Here is a 24,701-nt window from a genome sequence, read left to right on the forward strand (position 1 = left end):
ATTGGGGAAATAACTATGCCCTTAGAAGCACAGAGCACAGGACACAGCACCACTGGACTGAACAGGACACAGCACAGGACCCAGCAGCACCACTGACCTCAGAAGGACAGAGCACAGCACACAGCACCACTGGACTGATACTGCAGAACACAGCACAGCACAGCACAGCACTAAACAGCACAGCACAGCACAGCACTAAACAGCACAGCACAGCACAGAACTAAACAGCACAGAACTAAACAGCACAGAGGACCACCTAACACACCCTCCCTCTACCCTGATCAATGCCCGAGTGAAGATGGCGGCGACTAGCGGGGAATTTATAGGATCCGAGTATCGCGAGATCCGACAACGGGATTATGAGTCAGAGCCTCAGTTTCACTTTTGAATTTGGCGCCAATACCCGGATCTGTCTCGGATCCGACTCGGATCCGCAACGTTCGGGTGGGCTCGGATTTCAGAAATCCGAGCGCGCTCATCCCTACTTTAATCATGTACAGCTGAGTTAATCTATTTGGCTGGGTCAGTAATTATCCCAGCTGTTTCTACAGACAGAAATCCTAAAAACATGAACTGTTATATGGCCCTTGAGGACTGGTTTGCCCACCCCTGCTCTAGGTGCTGTGAAACTACAAGCCCCAGCATGCTTAGCCAGCCGATAGCTGGCAGGATGTGCTGGGAGTGGAGAGCCACAGGTTCTCCAAGTCTGCCTTAAGACATCACCATCCTTACTGACCTGAAGCCGATAGCCCACCAGATTCAGAGCAGGACAGCTCCGAACCCCAGAGAGACCAGACACCAACGAGAGAGACAACCACTGACATGAGAGGCTGTTTACTTTCATTTGTATTTATTGATATTTTTTTGTGCTTGCTCTTTGCATTATGTGTTTTAATGACCATGGTTTGCATAGAAATGTGTACTGAAGGTAATGTTACTTTTATATACCTTTTAATTGCACTTTACAATGTGTTTTATGGACAGTTTGATTGGACCTGTCTCTTTTTTTTTTAGCTTCTGTATTCAAAATTAAAGCAAAGGTATTTGAATGCAACTGTTTTTTTAGAGAAAGAAATGTATAATACTATATTAGAATTATAGAGTTAGATGATATAAATATGTAACTTGCAGCAGGTGCTCTTGAAATTTATTTTATCCAGAATGCATTAAACTGACTTTTTTTTTTTTTTTTTTAAATGGGGCCCCTCCCAGGCTGGTTCACCTAGGGCCCGGCACCTTCCTAGGGGCAGCTTAGACTGTACCCCACATCCAAGATGTGGTTTAACTAGTAACTTCATCCAAGAATTGTATTTGTCTTTGTGGCTACTCCCTGACACTGGGCCTGATTCATTAAGTAAAGTAAAGCAAAAAAATGAGTAACTTCATAGTTGCCTCCCAAATTTCTGGAAGTCCTCCCGGACTCCCAAGAGAGTGAGGCATCCTCCCGGTTCCTAATTGTCACAATTGTAAAGTGGTAGGGCTGGGCTTATTATGTGAATCGTGCATCATCGTGGCCCCGCCCCCTGCTGTAATTGGCTGGAAACTGATGTCTCGAAAGTGGGACAAATGATGTGCCCCATCGGGCCCCGTCCCCAACATGTAAACCTCTCTCTGATCTCCCGGAGGAGTCCTTACCAATGTAGGCAAGTATGTGTACCTTAGAAAAACCATGCTGCATTGGAGGGGGAGGCAAATTTAAAATGTGATGACAGATGTATAGTTGAGGTAGAGCATGTTCTAGATCAACTTTTTACAATTCAGTGTACAAATAAAACTATCAAATATTTGTGTGTTACATGAAAAAACTGTCAGTAATTTCCTTATGTGCAAAATAATAAACTAATTTGCACCCCTTGCATTGTAACATGGTCTTGTCCAGGAGAAAACCAACTTTTTTTTTGCCTTACTTTCCTTAATGAATCAGGCCCACTATGTTCTTTTATGCAGTTGTCAGTAGTGGCCCCGCAGGGTAGCTGGGTGGTAAGCTCAGTGGTGGGAGCTTGCTCATACATAGAGTGTGGCTAACAGAAGGATCACATACTGCATACAGCAAGGTACCTGGAATTCTAGGAATGAAGACAGTAGTCCTCACTGCTTTACTGAATAGCACGTGTGGCACCTGACAGTGGGCACAAAGCAGGGTACTGTAGCAGGAAATACCACGTGTAGGTGAGAGACAAAGGTTGTCAGTACAGGATCACAGCAGAAAGCACAGGATCAGAGTCAGTAAGCCAGCGCCTGTCCAGGCAGCAGACAAAGCTAGGTCAGACAACCTGAGTCAGTAATACAATAGCAAACAGGACTGGAACAGAATCAGAAGCCACAAGTGATCCACATCAGGAACTGGGGAATCAGGATCAACTGTGGGAAATTTTATTTCAGGAACCAGGAAAACACAATAATGATTCTGGCAGTGAGTGAATTGCAGGAAGTGGTTTATATTGATCTAGAGATTAGGAGGGCAGAGTGTAGTTTCCAAACTACATATTTTCATTTTTTTTTTTCTATTTTTTTTGCGGCGGGGGGGGGCTCGGTCGTTGGTGGGGGGAGCAGGGTAGTTAAAAAACAAACAGAAACATACTCACGTGATCGCGGCGCCAGCGTCCCTTCTCTCTGCTGCTCTGTGTTCCATTCAGACTGTCTGAATGCCGGGTGTGACGTCATCATGTCACGCCCAGCATTCAGTAAGTCTGGAGCAATGGAGCACAGAGCAGCAGAGAAGACCAAGGGCTAGATTTACTAAGCTGCGGGTTTGAAAAAGTGGGGATGTTGCCTATAGCAACCAATCAGATTCTAGCTTTCATTTATTTAGTGCCTTCTACAAAATGACAGCTAGAATCTGATTGGTTGCTATAGGCAACATCCCCACTTTTTCAAACCCGCAGCTTAGTAAATCTAGCCCCAAGAGAGAAGAAAAGGTAAGTTAAGGGAGGAAAACTAGGGGGGGGGACAGAGGGGTTAAAAAATGAGGGGGGCACAGAGGAATTAAAAAACGAGGGGGGGGCATCATGACACAGAGGGGTTAAAAAATGAGGGGGGGGCACAGAAGGGGTTGAAAAATGGGGGGGGCAGCATGACACAGGGGTTAAAAAACAAGGGTGGCAGCATGACACAGAGGGGCTAAAAAACGGGGGGCAGCATGAGAGAGGGTTTAAAAATCGAGGGGGGGCATGGCACAGAGGGGTTAAAAAACGAGGGGGGGGGCAGCATGACACAGAGGGGTTAAAAAACAGGGGGGCAGCATGGCACAGAGGGGTTAATAAATGGGGGGCATGGCACAGAGGGGTTAAACGAGGGGGGCATGGCACAGAGGGGTTAAAAAACGGGGGGAAGGGATGGCACAGAGGGGTTAAAAAACGGGGGGGGGGGGCAGAATGACACATAGGGGTTAAAAAACGGAGGGCAGCATGGCACAGAGGGGTTAATAAATGGGGGGCATGGCACAGAGGTGTTAAACGAGGGGGGGCATGTCACAGAGGGGTTAAAAAACGGGGGCAGCATGGCACAGTGGGGTTAAAAAACAGGGGTCAGCATGGCACAGTGGGGTTAAAAAGGGGGGAGGCATGGCCCAGTGGGGTTAAAAAACGGGGGGTGGCATGACACAGTGGGGTTAAAAAATGGGGGGGCAGCATGGCACAGTGGGGTTAAAAAACAGGGGGGTGCATGTCACATTGGGGTTAAAAAACGGGGGGCAGCATGGCACAGTGGGATTATAAAGGGGGGAGCCATGGCACAGTGAGATTGAAAAAGGGGGGGCATGGCACAGTGGGATTGAAAAAGGGGGGGAGCAGCATAGTATAGTGTGATGAAGGGGGGCCAGGTGAAGAGGGCAAAAGCAGCATGGAGGGCGCAGTGTGATCATAAGCCATGGCGATGATGAAGGGGCACATTTTTGTAATATTGGAGCTAGAGGAAGGCCTAATTATTAATCGTGGGTGGTATTGATTTAACGCCAGGGTTGTTTGGAATTTTCTAAATGTAGCCATTTTTTTCCAAATAGGGCCCCCAGCATTCCAGGATCCAGACAAGCAGCAACTAAAGAAACATGCAGCAACAGGTGGTGAAAGTGAGAAGAACAGGTAGGAGAGAGCAGGACAGTATGTGAAATGTTGTGATTCTAGTAGGGACAATGGCAATTTTTGGTGAGTGTTGTGCCCAATGTAAGGTGCAGGCCAAGACTGAACTCTTTGTGTACACACTGCATTGTTTCTATACTACTGTGGTGCTAGATGTCCTGAAAGTCAGGAGTGCTTGGACACATGTCATGCTCTGGCGAATTCAGGGCCTAGTGATTTTGGTGTTAGCCACGCCCCAATGGCGCATTTGCCATGCCCCCAAATGCATGACCACACCCGAGAAAAAATTTGCGGCTGCGCAATTTTTTTTAGCATACTCGACTATAAGGGGGGCCCCATGAATTTGTTGTACCGGGGCCCTGAATTCCTCTTGGCAGCCCTGGGGCAGAGTGTGTGGAGATGAAGGAGGGAACAGTGTGAGTTAGTTGTAAATTATTCTTTGACAGAAATATAATTGAAAAAAATATATAAAAATATTATTTTCCCTTGGATTTATGTGTATTATTTTTGCATACAACTAAATAAGTATTTCTGTCCTGACCTAAATACTTATTACGTTTTTTGACCAACTACTTATAAAACAGGACTGCTCTGTAATTATTTTGGAGGGGTGCCTTGAAAAGATTATGGAGACTCTAAGGGTGCCGCGAACTGCAAAAGTTTTGGAACCACTGCATTAAGCAATGGCATTCAGTAATAATATCCAATAGTAGTATCAGCAATGACAATAATGACAATGCCACAGAATCAGCAATACCATACTTACCAACTTTATCAAAATGTTTTTCGGGGGAGGTGGGCGTGAGGGGGCGGGGCCCCGGAAATCGCTTCATTTTGGCCACGCCCCCGTGATGTAATGACGCAAAACGCGTCATTTTACAGCGGGGGCGGGGCCAAATGCCGCAATTCACAGTGAATCGCGGTGTTTGAACCGAATTCTGCCCACTTCACTAGGAAGTGGGCAGATCAGGGAGATTGCGACACTCTCCCGGGAGAGTTGGCAAGTATGAGCAATACCCGTGATAACCAGTTAGAACATGTCACCATGTGTCTGGTAGCAGTTTCATGTTGAATATCTCATATTACCACTCAAATGTAGGGTGTGGACTTAATGTGAGCAGTATGCACATTTAGAAAAAACAGGAACCCTAATATAGCTAAAGTCCCTTTATGGAGACACAATGAAATGGAAAAGCACCATGATCAGAAGAATTAAACTATGTACAATAACCCATTATCTGAGTTGAAAAACTTAGGTAGTAGCATGAAGTGGATCACTACAACAAATATTATATGAAGACAATGATAAAGGGTTACACTGAATTCCTTTGTGATAAGATCAATGAAGAAACGTGTCACTGTTTTGAAGAAGATGATGAAAGTCCCAACATTAGTAATGACTATGTAGAACCCTTTTTCTCTAGTGTATGTGTGAGAAGCAGGGTGTGTACTTTACTTCTACTGAATATCAATCTTTACCTTAATATCTTCTGCGCAGTGAGTGCCTCCACCTTAATCAGGATTAATTGGTATCTTCATTGGGTAATGTTGAGTGAATCCTCAACACCAGAGGGAGACGAAGGTACCCTGTGCCCACCTACTGACGACCTCAGACACACTAATGAAATCTCAATATTCCAAACTACTCTTGAGAAGCCATGTTAATTTGCTGTTTTGTTATCAAAAATATACTTTACTGTAGATAAGGTTAATTTAGAGGTAGATATACAGTATTTCAATGAAAACGTTTTAAACATTGGACAAGAATTATCACAGCAATAGCCTAAGATAGTAGTGAAATGTATACAATTACTTAAAATCAATTTGTGCATTTCCCACTTTCTATCCTCTGTCACATTAAGAGGTACCTCTGGCCCACTTATCTACAAGTGGGCTAAAAGCATATACATAAACTCTAATCACATAACCACTTCTTATGATAATGCACTATTCTCACACTCAAGCTTGCTTCACATAGAATAACATATAATGCAATATAATTTGAAAAAAACAAACATAGAAGTTCACGTCTTTGATGTCAGAGAGTGGCAAACGTGGATCCTCTCTACTTGTTTCCAGTTCTGGCATACACAGATACAACAGGGATGAACAAACTAATAACACAGTCACTTAATTTGACAAAGCACAAATGATTTCTGGTAATAACACTTTTGGTTATGTTTTCCTAAAAAAACAAAGATCTCTTTTGAAGGCCCTATGAACAACACTCTTTCTCTGTCACATAAGAACAACTCACTGTTCCTTTCATTGTAACTTGTGTCACACCTCACAAATGTACTGCTTTTCACTGGAATTAATTTGCTTGTAGTGATTTAATCACTGTTTCTGTTTAGTGTTTCAGTCCCAAAGTTCCTCTCTATCTCCCCCTGCACTACACCCTTGATATTAATGCATAGTCTTGCAAAAGGTTTTTACACATAAATCTTCAGGTCTCCCCAACAGTTCCCTGTTTAACTAACAACAACAAAAGACTCAGTCCTTTCAAGCATATAATATAGAAATTGGCTGCTACTTATCTCACTTGACTCCAGCTTCCACTGGCAGCATGACCCCTCTCAGGTATGGAGTCTGGCAGCTGCAATCTGTCAGGCGCCGTCCCTGCACTTCCTCTAGGTGCCAGGGACGGACGCCTTCTCACCCCACACAGCTGCTTCCTAGCTCGGCGTCCTGCGGGCACATGCACAGTTTGGCCGCATCTCCGTTGCTAAGCAACGGAGACGCTATTGATATCTACTGTTGGCGGTCAGCTTTTCTCTGACCGCCAAATCTGCTACCAACCAATCAGGGCCCTTCTCACACTACAGATAGGAGGCTTTGGCACCACTAGGGTGTCAAAGTCCCCTTATGCTCCAGCGCTCCAGGTTCTGTGCCTGCTTCCTGACTGACCTCCTGGCTTCTGACTCAGCTTTTCCTGACTCTGATTTTGGATTCTCCCTTGGGCTGCATTGTATCTCTTGGTTTGACCAGGAGATACAAATGCTTGTTAATTGCGCCCCCCAGGATCCCAGCACCCCAGGCTGCAGCCTGATCAGCCTAATGGTTGATCAGGCCCTGTCTGTGTGACTCAGAATGTCATATCTCATCCCCAGGCATGCTGGGAGATGTAGTTCTGTGGCAGTCGGGATCTGATCAGTTGCGCATGTGCAGCCCATGTGCATGTGCAACCCATCTCAGACGCAGGTGCTACAACTATAATAAGAAAATAATGATCTTATAATAGTCTCAACAACAACATGAACACAAATATCTGTAGTAGACGAGGGGAGGAGTAGTCTAGGCAGTTCAAGGAGATACCCTAGCCCAGACAGACAGCTGTACTGATGCACAGCTTTGTAATGGACAAAGACCAGTTTTGGGAACCTGGTGGACTCTTTAAATATAGATCAAAGGACTCCCTCTGGATCTCTGGCACCTTGTACTCCACCCAAGACAGCTTAGTCTCTGGCAATGGCAATTCCATGTGTAATTCTGTCAACCTTCTCTAGTGCCCTGGCTGCTCTTCCTGTTAGATTGGCAGCTCTTTTTGGCGTTACTTGCAGCTTTCTCTGTTAGACTGACAGCTTTCTTTGTTAGAGTGACAGCACTATTTCTAAGCTCTTCTCATCTCATTCGGCCTCCCTGTAATAGCATCTCCCCTTCTCCGATTTTGCCTCTCTCTGCACCACACTTCTCAATAGTATTCACTTTCCCAGTTACTCTTGTGCTTCATGGCAGGTTCAGTGGACTTAGCAGCAATGCTTCTCTCCATTTGTTGGCTCCACTTCGTAAGGCTGCAGTCCCAGCAATCTTGGCGCCCCCCTTCTCTCTCTGGTCTCGCTCCTATGCTTCTTATTCTCTGGCATAAGCCTACAACTGGCGGGGTCAGACGTAACTTCTCATGTCTCTGCTCCTCAGGCATGCTGGGAAGTATAGTTTCGAGTTCCTGAGGAAGCATTGGACTGCCACCAGTTGGCATGTGAGCACTGGGTCTGGGGTCACATACACATTTTACTGCAATCCTTTAATTTCCATATTGAATTTTTAGTCCTTTCTAGTCTTAACTATTGAAATGCTCTTTTTTTTTACTTTATCACCTCCAATATTTTGTTCACTAACCACATTGGTTGCCTTTTATTTCTAGAAATTGCATTTATCAGCAGTATTTAAAGTGCATTTAGAAGTGTCCCATTTGGTATTTGTGCTTTTACTTAAGTGTAGCACAGTGGTTAACATTGCTGATTTAGAACTCTGGGTTATGAGTTTAATTTCAAGGCCCTGTCTGTGTTGAGTTTGTATGTTCTCAATGGGTTTCTTATGGGTGCTACACAGTCCAAAAACTGGTGGATTTAATGGCTTCTGACAAAATTAACACTAATATATACACAGCCACAACATTAAAACCACTGACAAGTGAGGTGAATAACATTGATTATCTCGTTACAATGTCACCTGTTATGGCGTAGGGTATATTAGGCAGTAAGTGAACAATCAGTTCTTGAAGCTAATGTGTTGAAAGGAGGAAAAATGGGCAAGCGTAAGGATCTGGGCGATTTTGACAAGGGCCGAATTGTGGTGGCTAGACGACTACGTCAGAGCATGTCCAAAATGGCAGGCCTTGTGGGGTGTACCCGTTATGCAGTGGTTAGTACCTACCAAAATCGGCGACTGGGTCATGGGTGGCCAAGGCCCATTAATGCATGAGGGGAGCGAAGGCTAGCCAGTCTGGTCCAATCCCACAGAAGACCTGCTGCAGCATAAATTGCTGAAAAAGTTAATGTTGGCTATGATAGAAAGGTATAAAGTTAGACAGAATTTGTTTAATGTAGTGCGCTATAAGTTTCGTATTGTTTTTACTGATGATTGCTAATCCCAATTAACTTAAAAAATTAACTGTTACTAAATTAAAATAAAATAATCTGAAAATCAGAAAAATAACAAAGTGAAAGAGTGACTTAGGCTGGGAACACACTACAGAGTTTTCAGCCAATTATCGGGCAAATCACCTGATAAACGACCGGTCAGCCCGATATCGCATTAGTGTGTACACTTAGACGATGAACGATAGTAATTGTTCAGCAGAACTATAAATCTGGTTCAGCTACGGAACGACATCCTTCCAATCCTGCAGTGTGTATACACTCACGATCAGGATCTGCATAGAGTTTAGAGTGAAAAGCACAGATCTGAGGGTAAGTTAAAACATGTATACGAGGTATGTCTATTAAATAAAGAGATTAAATAACTCACCTTTATTTATTGGTATTACAAATTTAATGTTTGTCCCCTTCAATATACTCCCCATTTGCACTAATGCATCGCTGTAGTCTTGTTTTCCACTGGTCGAAGGCATGGAGCAAATCAATTTCTGTCACTTGTTTCAACATATCTGCCGTTTTCCGCTATACAGCATCAATTGACTCAAAATGTGTCCCTTTAAGTACTGATTTAACTTTTGGGAAAAGATAAAAATCGCAAGGTGCTAAATCGGGTGAATACGGAGGATGCTCAAGTGTAGTAATGTGTTTGTCAGTCAAAAACTGCTTCACAGAAAGTGCTGTGTGAGCAGGCGCATTGACCTGGTGAAGAAAGAAACCATTTTTCCACAGTTGCGGCCGTTTCTTTCTGTGTCTTTCAGCTTTTTCAAAACTTATAATAATGCTGATTAACTGTTGTGCCTTCTGGAACCCATTCTTCCAAAATTACACCCTTGATATAAAAAAAACCAATGAGCATTGCTTTGAAATTTGACTTGCTTTGACGAGCTTCTTTCATTCTTGGTGATGACGGTGTTTTCCAGTGCATTGACTATCTTTCGGTTTCAGGATCGTACTGGAAGATCCAGTTCTCATCAAGTGATTACTTTATGAAACAGGTTTGGATCTGTGTCAAGTTGCTGCAGAATGTCAACACAACATTCCTTGCGACGTTCTTTTTGCTTTGGTGTGAGAACCCTTGGGACCATCTTTGTACAAACTTTCGTCATGTTAAGATCCTCACACAAAATTTTCCATACAATGTCTTTGTCAATGTTCACGGGTTCAGCTATCATTTGAACACTGAGTCGGTGGTCTTTCCAAACAATCTCACTGATTTTTACTACATTTTCTTCGGTTTTTGAAGTGCAAGGTCGTCCAAGGCGTTCATCATCTTCGACATTCTCACATCCCTCGCTAAATCTTTGTGCCACTCAAACACACGCGCACGAGACAGGCAATTCCATAGGCCATAGTAAGCATTTGAAAACATTCTGTTGGTGTGTTGTGCAAATTTACAAAAAATGAGACGTTGTTCAACTTTTAAACTTAGCATTTTTTCCGGCACTCTACAGAAACCACAACCAAACTAAATGGTGACTCACAATCAACTGATCGTCATAGAGTGTTGCAGCTTGTCATGCGGGTTCAGACCGGTTCAAGGTTACTACGTATGTAGTTATAACTGGTTCTGACTGCTTTGTTTACTAGGTGGAATCACAGACTTGTTATTTAATAGACATACCTCGTTTTGTGAAAGCATGAATCAGCATGCCGATCAGGACTTTTTTTTTCCTATTTTTCAGTCAAAAAAATTGTGTAGTATGTACCAGAGGCGGAACTAGTGAACTGTGTGTAAGGAGGCGGGGTGGAGGGAACCGGAGCCCTCGACCCTCTGCATTTGCCATGTAGAGGGCCCCATTATATCCAATGATAGTTCTGCCACTGGTGTGTCTTAACGTTATATTAACATCCTCTGAGTATACCTTTTAATCCCTCTATTTTCTATCTATATAATTCCTACTATATGTGTCTTAGGTTAAACTTCTATTCCTGTCTCATTTAACAGTTTATAATTATTATCTGACTTTTTTTATAAGAATAAATATAATAGTTACACCTTTTAAATTATGTTCTGGATCTGAATCAATTATTAGGGATGAAATTGCTGCCTCAAATACTAACCCAGAATCATATTGACTCTTTATATGATCACTTTATCATTGTTGTCTCTGGATTCTGAAATATAAGTGATTAGCAATCAGTTAAAACAATACCATTATGAGACTGTTAGTGCACTACATTAAACAAATTATTTTTCCTTAACCTTACATCTAATTTAATTTGGTAAGTAGCGCCTCAGAAACTTGATAAACAATGAATATTTATGACAACTATTGTATCAGAAATAAATTATACATCATTTTTATACTGGGTAACAGACTCTTAACATAAATTGGTGCAACAATACTTCTTGTTATGATAGAAAGGTGTCAGAACACACAGTGCATTACAGCCTGCTGCCTATTGGGCTGGGTATCTGCAGACTGGTCAGAGTGCCCATGCTGAACACTGTCCACAGCCGAAAGTGCCTACAATGGACATATGAGCGACAGAACTGGACCATGGAAAAAGGGGCCTGGTCTGATGAATCACGTTTCCTTTTACATCATGTGGACAGCTGGGTGCGTGTGCGTCACTTACCTGGGGAAGAGACGGCACCAGGATGAACTATGGTAAGAAGGCAGTGTGATGCTCTGGGCAATGTTCTGGTGGGAAAGCTTGGTTTGGTTCCGGGCATTCATGTGGATGTTACTTTGACACGTACCACCTATCTTAACATTGTAGCAAACCAAGTACACCCCTTCATGGCAACGGTATTCCTGATGGTAATGGCCTCTTTCAACAGGATAATACACCCTGCCACACTGCAAAAATTGTTCAAGAATGTCTTAAGGAACATAACAAAGAGTTCAAGGTGTTGACTTGGCCTCCAAATTCCTCAGATCTCAGTCCGATTGAGCATCTGTGGGGTGTGCTGGAAAAGTAAGTCCGGGCCAAGAAGACCCCACCTCGCACCTTACAGGACTTAAAGGATCTGCTGCTAATGTCTTGGTGCCAGATACCACAGGGCAGAGGTCTCACAATTTGATGGGTCAGAGCAGATTTGGCGGAACAAGGGGGACCTACACAATATTTAGGCAGATGGTTTTAATGTTGTGGCTGATCGATGTATATGTGTGTGTGTTCTAGTGAATTTAGACTGTAAGCTCTAATGATCCAGTCACAGAGCAATGTTGGCTTGGGATCAGAGGGTTAGATAGAAAGAGAATAAATGTAAGTTTTTTGTAAATTGTCTAGAGGGATGGTAATCAGATAAAATAGCCTAGGGAAGTTAAGAGAGAGGTTGAGGTATTTAAAAAGCTTGCCTAAAGAGGGAAGTTTACAGGTAACACGTGAATGTTTGGAGGCTAGGGGGAGATATTATTGTACAAGGAGAGAGCTACACAGAGTGAGTTCAGCCTGCTAAAGTCCTGTAACCTGGAATGGGAGCCAGTAATAAATGAGTTTGAGAGGAGTGGGTCTTGGGCAGAGCAGTTAGAAGATATTTTGATATAAGTGGCAACATCTGAGTGAGTAGAAGTATTTTATATTGGATCCTGTAAAAGTATAGGCAACCAATGCATGAGTTGATATTGCAAAACAGCAATAGAACAACATTTGGCCAGGACATTTATTTAGTCTAGCTGCTGCGTTTCAAATAGCTTGTAGGGGTGATAGTCTGTTAAGGGAAAGACCAGTAAGAAGGGAATTGTAATAGCTAATGTGGGAGACTGTGAGTGCATGAAGCACAGTTTTTCATATGCATATAGTATGATTTGGATACAGATTGGATGTGGGAAAAAAGGACAGTTCCCTAGGCAGCGAGCTCAGAATAGTATAATTCTCTTCCAGCATTATCAATTCTACTGTAGTTCACCTCTTAGCATTTGATAACATACATTTGATATTTTGATTGCAACTTTTAATTTTATACAGCCCTTATTGCCTCTTCTAAACCCTCTCTCGATCCTTCCTCATTTTCCTGCACCAAGCCCTGTTCCCTGTCTACGTTATCTTGTACTTTGCTTCTATCCTCCACCCAAATTCCCAATGTAAACATTCGAGTAACCTAAGTGTCTTCTTCCCAGCAGAACTGCGCCAACCTCTTTGTGGTTCATCCTGTTCCTATTATAGAGCTAGTAACTGTGAGAGAAAGTGTATCAGTTCTGCAAAAAAAACAAAACCCCCCTCCTACACAAACAGCCACTTATTAACCTTACATAGCTCGCTTTATCTTTCATATGTAGCATGCGGTAAGGTAATAATTAAGAAAACTCAATAACACCACAATTTCCGCCCTTTTCTTACTCAACATGCTACCAAATCTCTTATCCATTCTCTAATCAGCTCCCATGTGGACTACTGCCACCTCTGCTATCTGGCATTCATGACACCCATATAGCCACACTTCAATCCATCCTAAATGCTGCTGTAATACTGACCTTCCTCTCTCACCGCTCCACATCTGCTGCACAACTTTGCAAATCACTACACTGGCTCCCTGTGTCCTCCATAATCAAATTTAAATTGCTCATCCTTACCTATAAAGCCCTCAACAACACTACCCCTGCATACATCTCAAATCTCATATCAAAATACTCTCCCTCCCGCCCTCTTAGATCTACCTCTGACCTGCGCCTTGTGTCGTCTCTGGTAACCACCTCTCACTCCCGTCTACAAGTCTTCTCTTGTGCTGCTTCCCACCTATGGAGTCCCCTACCACGCCCAATCAGACTTTCCCACAGCCTTCAAATCTTTAGACGCTCTTTGAAAACCCATCTCTTTTTTTAGAGGTGACCTTATCCCGATAACACTATTCACACTAATACACCCTCACAACTGTCACGATCTCCACTATGAACCACATTTGCTCCTCTTGTTTCAGCTGTGCCCTCTCCCACTTAGAATGTAAGCTCTGTAATGAGCAGGGTCCTCCTTACCCTGTGTTTTCATGTCTGCGTTTATTTTGTCTACCTTGTATGTCCCTGTTTTATGTATGTCCTGTTTTACCTACTGTACGTCGCTGCAGAGCACTGTGGCGCCTTACAAATCTACGCTAATAATAATAATAAGATGAAAATGCTACCTTGGTGGTCCCTCCATCTACCATCCATAGTACCAATATATACCATGACCACTGGGTCCAACTCAGCCCTTCCCAACAATCCTTTGACCAGTTCCACAATATTCTGATCCAAACTGCTAGCAATACAGCAATTTTGGTATCCTAGGTGCTGGAGAGAGAGTACTCTGTTCCTATTAATTGAATCGCCTACCACATCACCTGACTGCCCTTCACTAAACTTCCATTCACATTTTTATTGGTTGCTAGTAGAAGTACCCTGCTGCTCCTGAACTTATACAGGCCAATATCAGACAATTCATGCTCTTCCCTCTTCCACTTCTTCAAACTACTACAGCTAATTACCTCGGGATACTGCATGTCTTCAGGCCTTCTCCATAGTCCCAACCAGTGACTGCTCGGAGAGCAGCAAACTTTTCTCTATGTTTTAAATGGATAGTTGTCGCCAGTTACTCATTTAGATCCAGGATCTAAGCTTCTAGTTAAGCATCTCGCTCACATATTGCATAGCAGTATTTCTCAAATTGTTGTTCCTGAAGAGCATTAATAGCACAAGATGTACACCTGGTGGCATTACCAACCATGGAACACTTATCTGGAGAATGGATCTTTATATCCAAATGTGAAGCACAAATGCTTCCAAAGTCTTTAGTTGAAATGAGGGGGATTTACGATTCAGCTGCAAGCCGTGTGTTGAAATTATTTTACCTCCCTTGATAGTGGCCGGGGTCGGTGTGATGTAGCCTGGAGAGTTCAACAGATGTGGCTTCTGCAGATGGTTCGCTCATGCGCAGGACTCTTGCCAAGATCGCAGCTGATAGTAATCTCTCCTCCCTCTGTGCTCCCGTGCTGGCGTGGCGAATTTCAACACGGCTGGCAGCTGAATTGTAAGTCCCCTTCATGTCAACTAAAGACTTTGGAAGCATTTGTGCTTCACATCTGGATATAAAGATCCATCCGATGTTCACTATCTCTTTAGACTTTTTGCAGTCGTACGGATTTCATACATGTTTTCAACCTTCCATTCCGTCGATTAGGATGTTTCCACTTGTGAGCTGAACTTTTGATAGATTGCAACATATAGCAGGATTCTATATGCCTATTGGGACATTGCTCTGAGCGTCCCTATTTATAGAAGTTTATATCATTAAAATACCTCGCTGTGTACTAGTTATTGATTATTTTATTGAAATTCTGGCCAGAACCTGTATTTCTGTGTACAAATAAATACAACACTATTTCATTTCTAGCGCCAAGGATGTTCTTTGTTGCCATTGAACACTTAACGACTGCTATTTCCTTAAGCTATATGGAGATATGTAATCAGTGAGTATTAGTTAACTAGACCTAACTAATATAATATGAGTGTAGTACTAATGCAGAACTATTAATACAACAGTGTCAGACTATGTACAACTATAGGGTAATCGTTAAAACTAGATTTAAATAAATATGACCTTTATGATTAAATGTCAAATATTCTAGTACTAACTACTTCTACTTAATTCGAAAGATGAGTCACTTCTCATAAAATAAATCTGGGGGAGTTTACAGAAAAATCTCAAGAAATAGACAAGTGGTTAAAAGCACAAAGGGATAGATTTACTAAGCTGCGGGTTTGAAAAAGTGGGGGTGTTGCCTATAGCAACCAATCAGATTCTAGCTGTCATTTGTTTAGTACATTCGACAAAATGACAGCTAGAATCTGATTGGTTGCCATAGGCAACATCCCCACTTTCTCAAACCCGCAGCTTAGTAAATATAGCCCAAAGTGTCATTTACAATGTGAACCACACTGCTTCTATATTGGTTCAAGTGTACCCAATTGTTAACCAACCACATGGCAAGATGCAAACCCACTTCCCAATCTTCAGAGTCCAACACGTAAAAAGGGGGATGCTCCTAGTTTTGCGGTTTTGAGGTTCCTCTATAAAATGTGCCTGGTGGAAGCCGTAGAAATGACACAACAAAGACCAGCCTACATAGTCATTCATTTAAAATATTATGTTTTGTCCTCTGAAAGTACTGCTTGGTTTGGCTTTATTTGTATCTTACATTAAGCATAGGAGTGAGGCTGTATCAGGACTTTTTTTCACTTTTGTAAAAATGGATGCATTTGCATTTGATGACATTAAACAACATTTGCACTGCAGTTTTGCACTTTCAAATATGACTCTTGCTGATTAACAATGACAAACCTGACACTGTGTCCTGCTTCCGGTTTTCCTAGTCATTCCCCACAAAATTAACCTAGACTGAATCCAGTAAATGAAATGAAAGGCCTTTTGGTTTCTTTTACATCAGTCTCACAACAATAACAAAATCTCAGGTTTGTCAAAACAAAACTACACAATGGGCATATTCAATTCTCGGCGGAAACGCAGAAAATCTCGCGGTCTGCGCACGATAACCGTTATTACGGTAATCGTGCGCGGAGAAACAGTTAATACGGTAATTTACTCGCTGGATTTCAGCTCGCTGAGCCGCGAGCTGAAATCCAGCTACAAATTACCGTATTAACTGTAATAGTTTTTCCGCGTCGTGGAAAACAAAGAATTGAATATGCCCCTATGGGTCTGATTCATTTGGGCATATTCAATTGTTGGCGGTTTCCGCAGTGGAAAAAGTACTACCGTTATTATAGTAATACTAAGCCGGATTTCAGTTTGCAGCTCCCCGAGCCGTGAGCTGAAATCCAGTGAGAAAAGTACCGTAATAATGGTATTTACGTGCACAATTACCGTAATGACCGTGATACTGCGCGCGACGCGTTACTTTAGGCAGTAACGCCAACAATTGAATATGTCCCCTTGAGGGACGTAAAGGGCAATTTTATGCCTACAACCCACAAAATCACTCTGCGCATGCCGCTAACCGGACCATGCACCACAGACCGCAGCAACGTCCAATTCACCTTTGAGCAACCAATAAGGGCGTGCCGATCTCAAGGCACGCAACAGCGTCCAATTCAAGCTCTGGGCATCTCAAAAGTACTTGTTCCTCAGCCATATCATTTGCTCCAGCTACAGGTCTAGTCTAAGTGCCGATTACTAATGATGACGGCAGAGTATGCATGCAAGACCATGTGTTTGAAATGAGGAGCTACTGTAAAAATCTATTTTATATACAGCAGCCTTTCAGAACATCATAAAAATCTATTTCATGGAAAAAATAAAGTAGAAAGAAAAAAAACTTGTTTTTATATTTTGTCATTAATTGCTATATTATTAACATACAACACTAATTGAATAGGCTTTTATTTTTTTTATTTTCTGTTATTTTGTGAGTTTATATTCCACATATATATTGGATGTATCCTGCAGTGTCCTGTATAGTAGATCAGAGCAGACCTACACCCGTATTCATCACCACACATATTTTCAGATCCGCTCCTTGTTGAATTCGGACGTGCGTATACCTGATTTACGTGCGTTTTAAAACAAACGCATATTGAGTTCATTATGCATCCCTTAATGAATCAGGCACAATCTGTATAAAAATATTTAACACCCATCCCCAAAATCTATCTTACACTCACTATCAAAAATAAAACAATGAAATCACTAAGATTTAGTTCAAAATCTTCAGTTACTCCCTTACTTTTCTGAAGACTCAATTACAATCTACTAATTTAATCAGTTACTGTAAACCAAAAACTTCACTTTAACATTAATTAGCAAGCCTAACTGACGTGTAGATTATTTAGCAACACAAGACAGAACATTATTAAATGGGATTTAATATGACAAAAAGTCACAATGCCTGAATAAAAATGTTTATCATAAATTGAAATACAGAAATATAATGACAAAATAGTTACTTGAAATAAAACATACATGAAACACAGAAACTAAAAAGCTACACTCCTGTACTTTTCTGGGGAAGGCCGAGAAGCTTTGGAAAATTACTCAGTCTGTTGTAATATGCTGTATTGTATTAAACCAGTATCATAAAAGGGTGCTAGTACCAGTTACAGTCAATACACAATGATAATGAGTGATGCAACAGTGCAGTGCGATGGTGTGGCCATCAGTGTAGCACAATGAAGAGTGAACTCCTAAACCTATACCTAAACTCGACATCATCTACTATACAGGTCTCTCCCACTGAGAGATTTTGCAAAGGTAAGACGGAGTTATAAGAGAACATCTTAGAAATATTATTATCACTTGCATGGCTGCAGCTTTAAACCCCAAATGAGATTTCAGCTATAAACCACATGGCTACGCCTTAATACTTGAGTGTGCATTTATATGCAAGCTCCCACACAGTCAGTATCTTATCTATGACAATCCAAATGACTCATCTTTACTTTTGAATAGTGATAATAGTGTCAGAAGTATAAAAAAAAAGCAGAGCACTGTGGTGCCTTACAAATCTACGCTAACAATAATAATAAGAAGAAAATGCTACCTTGGAGGTCCCTCCAATTACCATCCATAGTACCAATATATACCATGACCATTGGGTTCAACTCAGCCCTTCCCAACAGCCCTTTGACCAGATCCACAATATTCTGAACCAGAGTGCTAGGAATAGCCCTGTCCTCCAAAAATACAGCTAAGTTTAGCCGCACTTAGATCATTAATTTAATTATGAGACAGTGGGACTCTCTTTATACATATGTCCTATATGCTTGCACTTTGACAGTCTGCCTAGTGCACATCAAGGTGCACGCATCCTCTCCGCAATCTCTAGCAGCTACCGCAAACTGAAAGCGTGCTTTTATGTGCCGAGAGCCCTAAAATTGTTAGTACTGTGGAAAAATGTAAATGTTACATCAAAGGAAAAGGGTAAATGGCACAACAAAGCCCAAACCCCTACAACCTTTAGTAACATTCCTATAAAGTGAATAAATTTTTCATTTTTCTTTCTAAAAAATTGTTGGTTTTAGGCTTAGTTATGGCTTAAATAAATTAATTTACTATGTTTCACATTTGTGTACTTTTTCTGCTGAAAGCAGAGGATCTATCCAACCTAGAAGGGCATTTGCAGGTGCACTTACCTTCTGTAATAAATGCACAGTGCACAGGGGACCAGACCAAGACCTGCAGAGATTCCCTTGTGGTCAATGCGTTGCATTTGCCCCTGCATGTCTCTGCATACTAATTCTCCCTGATCCTTGAACTTTCCTGAATTACAACGCTTTCTCCCCTGGCTGTATAACCTCTAACCATGTTTCCCAAACCCAGTCCTCAGGACCCCTAACAGTGCAGGTTTTCCAGGTAACCAGTGACATAAATAATTAGGACCACCTGTGGATCTTTTACAATGTGTCAGTCAGTAATGACTAATGAATACACCTGTGCTGTGGCAAAGAGAGATGGAAAACATGCACTGTTAGGGGTCCCTGAGGACTGGGTTTGGCAAACACTGATCTTAATCCCACCTCCATATCTTTAGTGCCAGATTTCACGACCTTTTAACCATGGTGCTTTCTGTGGAACTTCTTGTCAACTTGGACCCTTTGTTTTGCATTTGAAGTGCATGATATGTGTGCATGGTATGTACCAAGTTCATAGTTCATTTATTTTAAAAGATTTAAATACTTCCCTTTCCTAGTTCTTAAATAGCATCCAACAAAAATAAACATGCTTAGCCACTTAAAAAAGAGACCGGTTTTTAGAGAACTCTAAAAATTTGACGGCTGTGAGAAAGCCTGATTGGGCGTAGTGGGGAATTTCAGAAGTGGGGAGCAGTGCGGGAGAAGTCTGTTAGACGGGAGTGAGAGGTGGTTACCAGAGACGAGACAAGGTGCAGGTCAGAGGTAGATCTAAGAGGGCGGGAGGGAGCGTATTTTGATATGAGATTTGAGATGTATGAAGGGGTGGTGTTGTTAAGAGTTTTGTAGGTAAGAGTAAGTAATTTGAATTTGATTCTGTAGGACACAGGGAACCAGTGTAGGGATTTGAAAAGTGGTGAAGCAGATGTGGAGCGGTGAGAGAGGAAGATCAGCCTTGCAGCAGCCTTTAGGATGGATTGAAGTGTGGATATATGGGTTTCAGGAATGCCAGATAACCGGAGGTTGCAATAGTCAAGACAGGAGATGATGAGAGAATGGATAAGAGTTTTGGTAGCAGGTTGAGTAAGAAAAGGGCATATTCTGGCAATGTTTTTAAGGTGGAATCGACAGAACTGGGAGAGAGTCTGGATGTGAGGAATAAAGCAGAGGGCGGAGTCAAGCGTGACACCAAGGCAGTGGGCTTGGGAGGCTGAGAAAATAGTGGGGTTATTAACAATGAGGGAGATTCGAGAGAAGTGGTAATTTTGGTAAGAGGGAAAATAATATGGATATGTTGAGCTTTAGGTAGCGTTGGGACATCCATGTGAAAGACAGTTGGTTACACAAGATAGTACAAAACGGGAGATTTAGGGGAAGAGAGATAGATTTGGGTGTCATCAGCATAGACATGGTACTGGAAGCCGAATGAGCGAATTAGTGCCCCAAGAGAAGAGGTGTACATTAAATAAAGTAAAGGGCCAAGAACAGAGCCTTGTGGGACCCCAACAGATAGTGGGAGTGGACAGAAGGATGTGTCAGAGGTAGAAACACTAAAGGACCAGTTCGATAGGTAGGAAGTGAACCAGGAAAGAACTGTGTCACGAAGGCCAATGGAGTGAAGGATGTGTAGGAGAAGAGGGTGATCAACAGTGTAAAAAAAATACTGATAGTAAAGATACAGCAGTCGCCATCACCAGCTTGGTAATGATGACTGCCATATATTTACCTTATAATAAAAAAAGGAAAAAGTAAACAATGGGGAGAAATTATTTACAGTGATAAGGAAGTACATTTTGCATTCCCCGGTGACATTTATTTGATCATGTTATGAAATTAATGTATTTATATTTTTAACTGTTGGGCAGTTGTAGTTTGGCACATTGCTAAAATTAACAAATTTGTACTTGCGCTTGAGTCTTTATTACTGAGATTTGGCCAAAAAAATCTACTGAAACATATATTGCAAAGTATATATATAAAAATACAGAATTTATTGTCCCAAACTGTGGCATCTGAGGCTCAGAGACCTATACTTGCTTACATAAATAAGAGAGCACTATATAAGAAGTTATTGTTTACAGATGTTTGCTAGGTTGGCATTTGGTCTAAGACAAAGGAAACAGAATAAGAATTCATACTATGTTGGAGCAGTGATGTCATGCAGGTGTTGGGATGCATACCTGGCCATAAAAAGTGGTCAGCTCAAGGATACCTTGACAGATTATTGAGTCTTCTGACCAGTGCCCAGCGTACCTGTTTCCTGTGTTCCCATCTATGTCTCCTGACCACGACCCAGCTTAGTTTTAACCTCCATTATTTCCTGCTGCCATATAGACACTGCTATCCATTCTGACCACCGCTTGTTTTAGAATATTTTTTCATTCAGTTTCTTGGTTGCTGCTCACCTGTGCAGTTGTAATATTGAGAGCACTATTTCTGTATGACCTATGGGCCTTCCTAAATGCTGCATGAACTATTGCTACTCACTTCTGATTTGGAGTGGACGCTTAACCTGTTTCCAGTGTATTAACTTTTCATTTGTTGTATGTATCACTGCTGCTCCAGCGCCGTACTTCATTGCAGATTCAGCACCTGTACTCCTGTGTCATGGTCAAAAGTTTTGAGAATGACACAAATATTATTTTTCACTATTATTTCACAAGTCTGCTGCCTCAGTTTTTAGTATGGAAATTTGCATATACTCCAGAATGTCATGAAGTGTGATCAGATGAATTGCAATGAATTTCAAAGTCCTTCTTTGCCATGACAATTAATTTTTTCCCAAAAACAACCACTGCGTTTCCACTGCATTTCAGCCCTGCCACAAAAGGACCAGCTGACATCAGGTCAGTGATTCTCTCGTTAACACAGGTGAAAGTGTTGATTAGGACAAGGCTGGAGATCACTCTGTTATGCTGATTGCATTAGAATAGCAGACTGGAAGCTTTAAAAGGAGGGTGGTGCTTGAAATAATTGTTCTTCCTCTGTTAACTATGTTACCTTCAAGGAAACACGTGCTGTCATCATTGCTTTTCACAAAAAGGGCTTCACAGGCAAGGATATTGCTGCTAGTAAGATTGCACCTAAATCATCCATTTATCGGATCATCAAGAACTTCAAGGAGAGAGGTTCAATAGTTGTGAAGAAGGCTTCAGAATGCCCAAGAACGTCCAGCAAGCGCAAGGACCGTCTCCTACAGTTCATTCAGCTGCGGGATCGGGGTACCACCAGTGCAGAGCTTGCTCAGGAATGGCAGCAGGCAGGTGTGAAGGCATCTGCACGCACAGAGAGGTGAAGACTTTTGGAGGATTGCCTGGTGTCAAGAAGGCCAGCAAAACAGCCACTTCTCTCCAGGAAAAACATCAGGGACAGACTGATATTCTGCAAACGGTACAGGGATTGGACTGCTGAGGACTGGGGTAAAGTCATTTTCTCTGATGAATCTCCTTTCAGATGGTTTGGAGCATCTGGAAAAATGTTTGTCTGGACAAAGAAAGGTGAGCGCTACCATCAGTCCTGTGTCATGCCAACAGTAAAGCATCCTGAGATCATTCATGTATGGGGTTGCTTCTCAGCTAAGGGAGTGGGCTCACTCACAATTTTGTCTAAGAACACAGCCATGAATAAAGATTGATACCAAAACATCCTCCAAGAACAACTTCTCCCAACCATCCAGAACAGCTTGGTAATGAACAATGCCTTTTACAGCATGATGGAGCACCTTGCCATAAGGCAAAAGTTATAACTAAGTGGCTCAGGGATCAAAACATCAAAATTTTGGGTCCATGGCCAGGAAACTCCCCAGACCTTAATCCCATCGAAAACTTGTGGTCACTCCTCAAGAGGCGGGAGGACAAATAAAAACCCACAAATTCTGACAAACTCCAAACATTAATTAGGCAAGAATGGGCGGTCATTAGTCAGTATGTGGCCCAGAAGTTGATTGACAGCATGCCAGGGTGAATTGCAGAGGTATTCAAAAAGAAGGGTCAACACTGCAAACATTGACTCTTTGCATAAACTTAATGTAATTGTCAATAAAAGCCTTTGACACTAATGAAATGCTTGTAATTTTACTTCAGTATACCATAGCAATTTCTGACAAAAAGGTCTAAAAACACTGAAGCAGCAAACTTTGTGAAAACCAATACTTGTGTCATTCTCGAAACTTTTGGCCATGACTGTAATACTGCCTTTCTGTGTTGTGACTCTACTATGGATTAGTCCATAGTAAAACCAGTTTTCGTTTGTAACTACTATTAGCTGTTCACCATTGCACTACTGTTACTCTGGTGCTGTACACTGGCTGACAACTGGATGTTCAGAGATACTGTGCTCAGCACATTTTCTGCTGTATACTATACACATGATTGATTAGGCCATAATGGATGCAGTTCGGTTTGTATCTACTATCAACTGTTCTCCCTAGCATTGCTGATACTCCAGCGCTGTACGACATGTAGATGTTCAGTGATCAGTGACATTTCCTGCTGGGTTCAGATATATGAATTTGTAGATGCTTTTATTCTGAGAACTTTTATATTGTTTCGAAAACTCTTACCCTGCTCTTATTAACTGTAATTGTGATTTTAATCTACACACTGGGACTAGTGGTAGGCTCTCCCAGAATCCTTTGCTTTCTGCAAACATTTTATCTAGTTACAGATTGATATCTGCATTTCCTGTTATATCTATCAAAAGCATGACCACGTATATTGTTGCATTAATAGAGATTGGTTAGTGGGGTTAGAAGTCCTGACATTCATTGAAAATACATATAATTATACAAAATGTCAATTGCACTGTGCAGACACTGATCAACTGTTTCTGCTTACTATTAAAAAGAGTTATGAGAGATATTAATTAGGGTGAATAACTGTTCATAGATATCAGTAGATGATTTCAGCAGCTATTCAAGGTCAAAGGCACATTGTTCTTAAATTAGGAGTATGTAGAAAGTATTAGGAACAGTCCTGTCCCAATCTTCATTTGCTGTGTTTGTGACAATCCTTTAAGTCTTTGCTGTCTCTCCCAATGTTGTGAGTAAGATAAATCCATCTCTTTAAGAGTTGTCAGTCATGAATTCAGTGTCACAGAGTACTGATATCTTTCTCCTTGTCCATATGTATTTATTCACAGTAAATACATAAGGACAGAGCAAGATGTGCTGGGAAAGACGTACACACATCAGAACACCAGTAAAAATGCAAACCAGGATCGCGACATTAGCCACCATATTGTCACCCCTATTTACATGCATTGGACTAGAGTTAGAAATGCTAGTAAAATGCATTAAATTAACACCAGTGGGAATGAGAGCTTACGCTGATAGGACTGAGAGGAGAAAGAGGCAGGTATTGTCAATAAATAAAGTTTTCTAAGTAAGAGTTATACTTTCCCATTATTTTATTAAATATTCAATTATTTTCTTATTTATGGAGACACAGTTGTGAGAAATGTGATTTTGCTAAGCTGACGCCCTCTTGTTGCCTTATAGCCATTTTGTTCTCTTATAGCTTAAAGACAGATTAGATACAGCTAGTATGTAGGAGTTATTCATTGTTTGCACAAAACTATGCCTATAACCTTGGATATAGCAGATGGAGATAAACAACTCCCCCCTGGGGAGTATTCCTGTGTGAAAATGTGAGAATGTATCAAGATCTGTGTAATGGGAAGCATGA

Source organism: Mixophyes fleayi, chromosome 2, assembly GCF_038048845.1.
Source record: "Mixophyes fleayi isolate aMixFle1 chromosome 2, aMixFle1.hap1, whole genome shotgun sequence".
NCBI classification, from domain to species: domain Eukaryota; kingdom Metazoa; phylum Chordata; class Amphibia; order Anura; family Limnodynastidae; genus Mixophyes; species Mixophyes fleayi.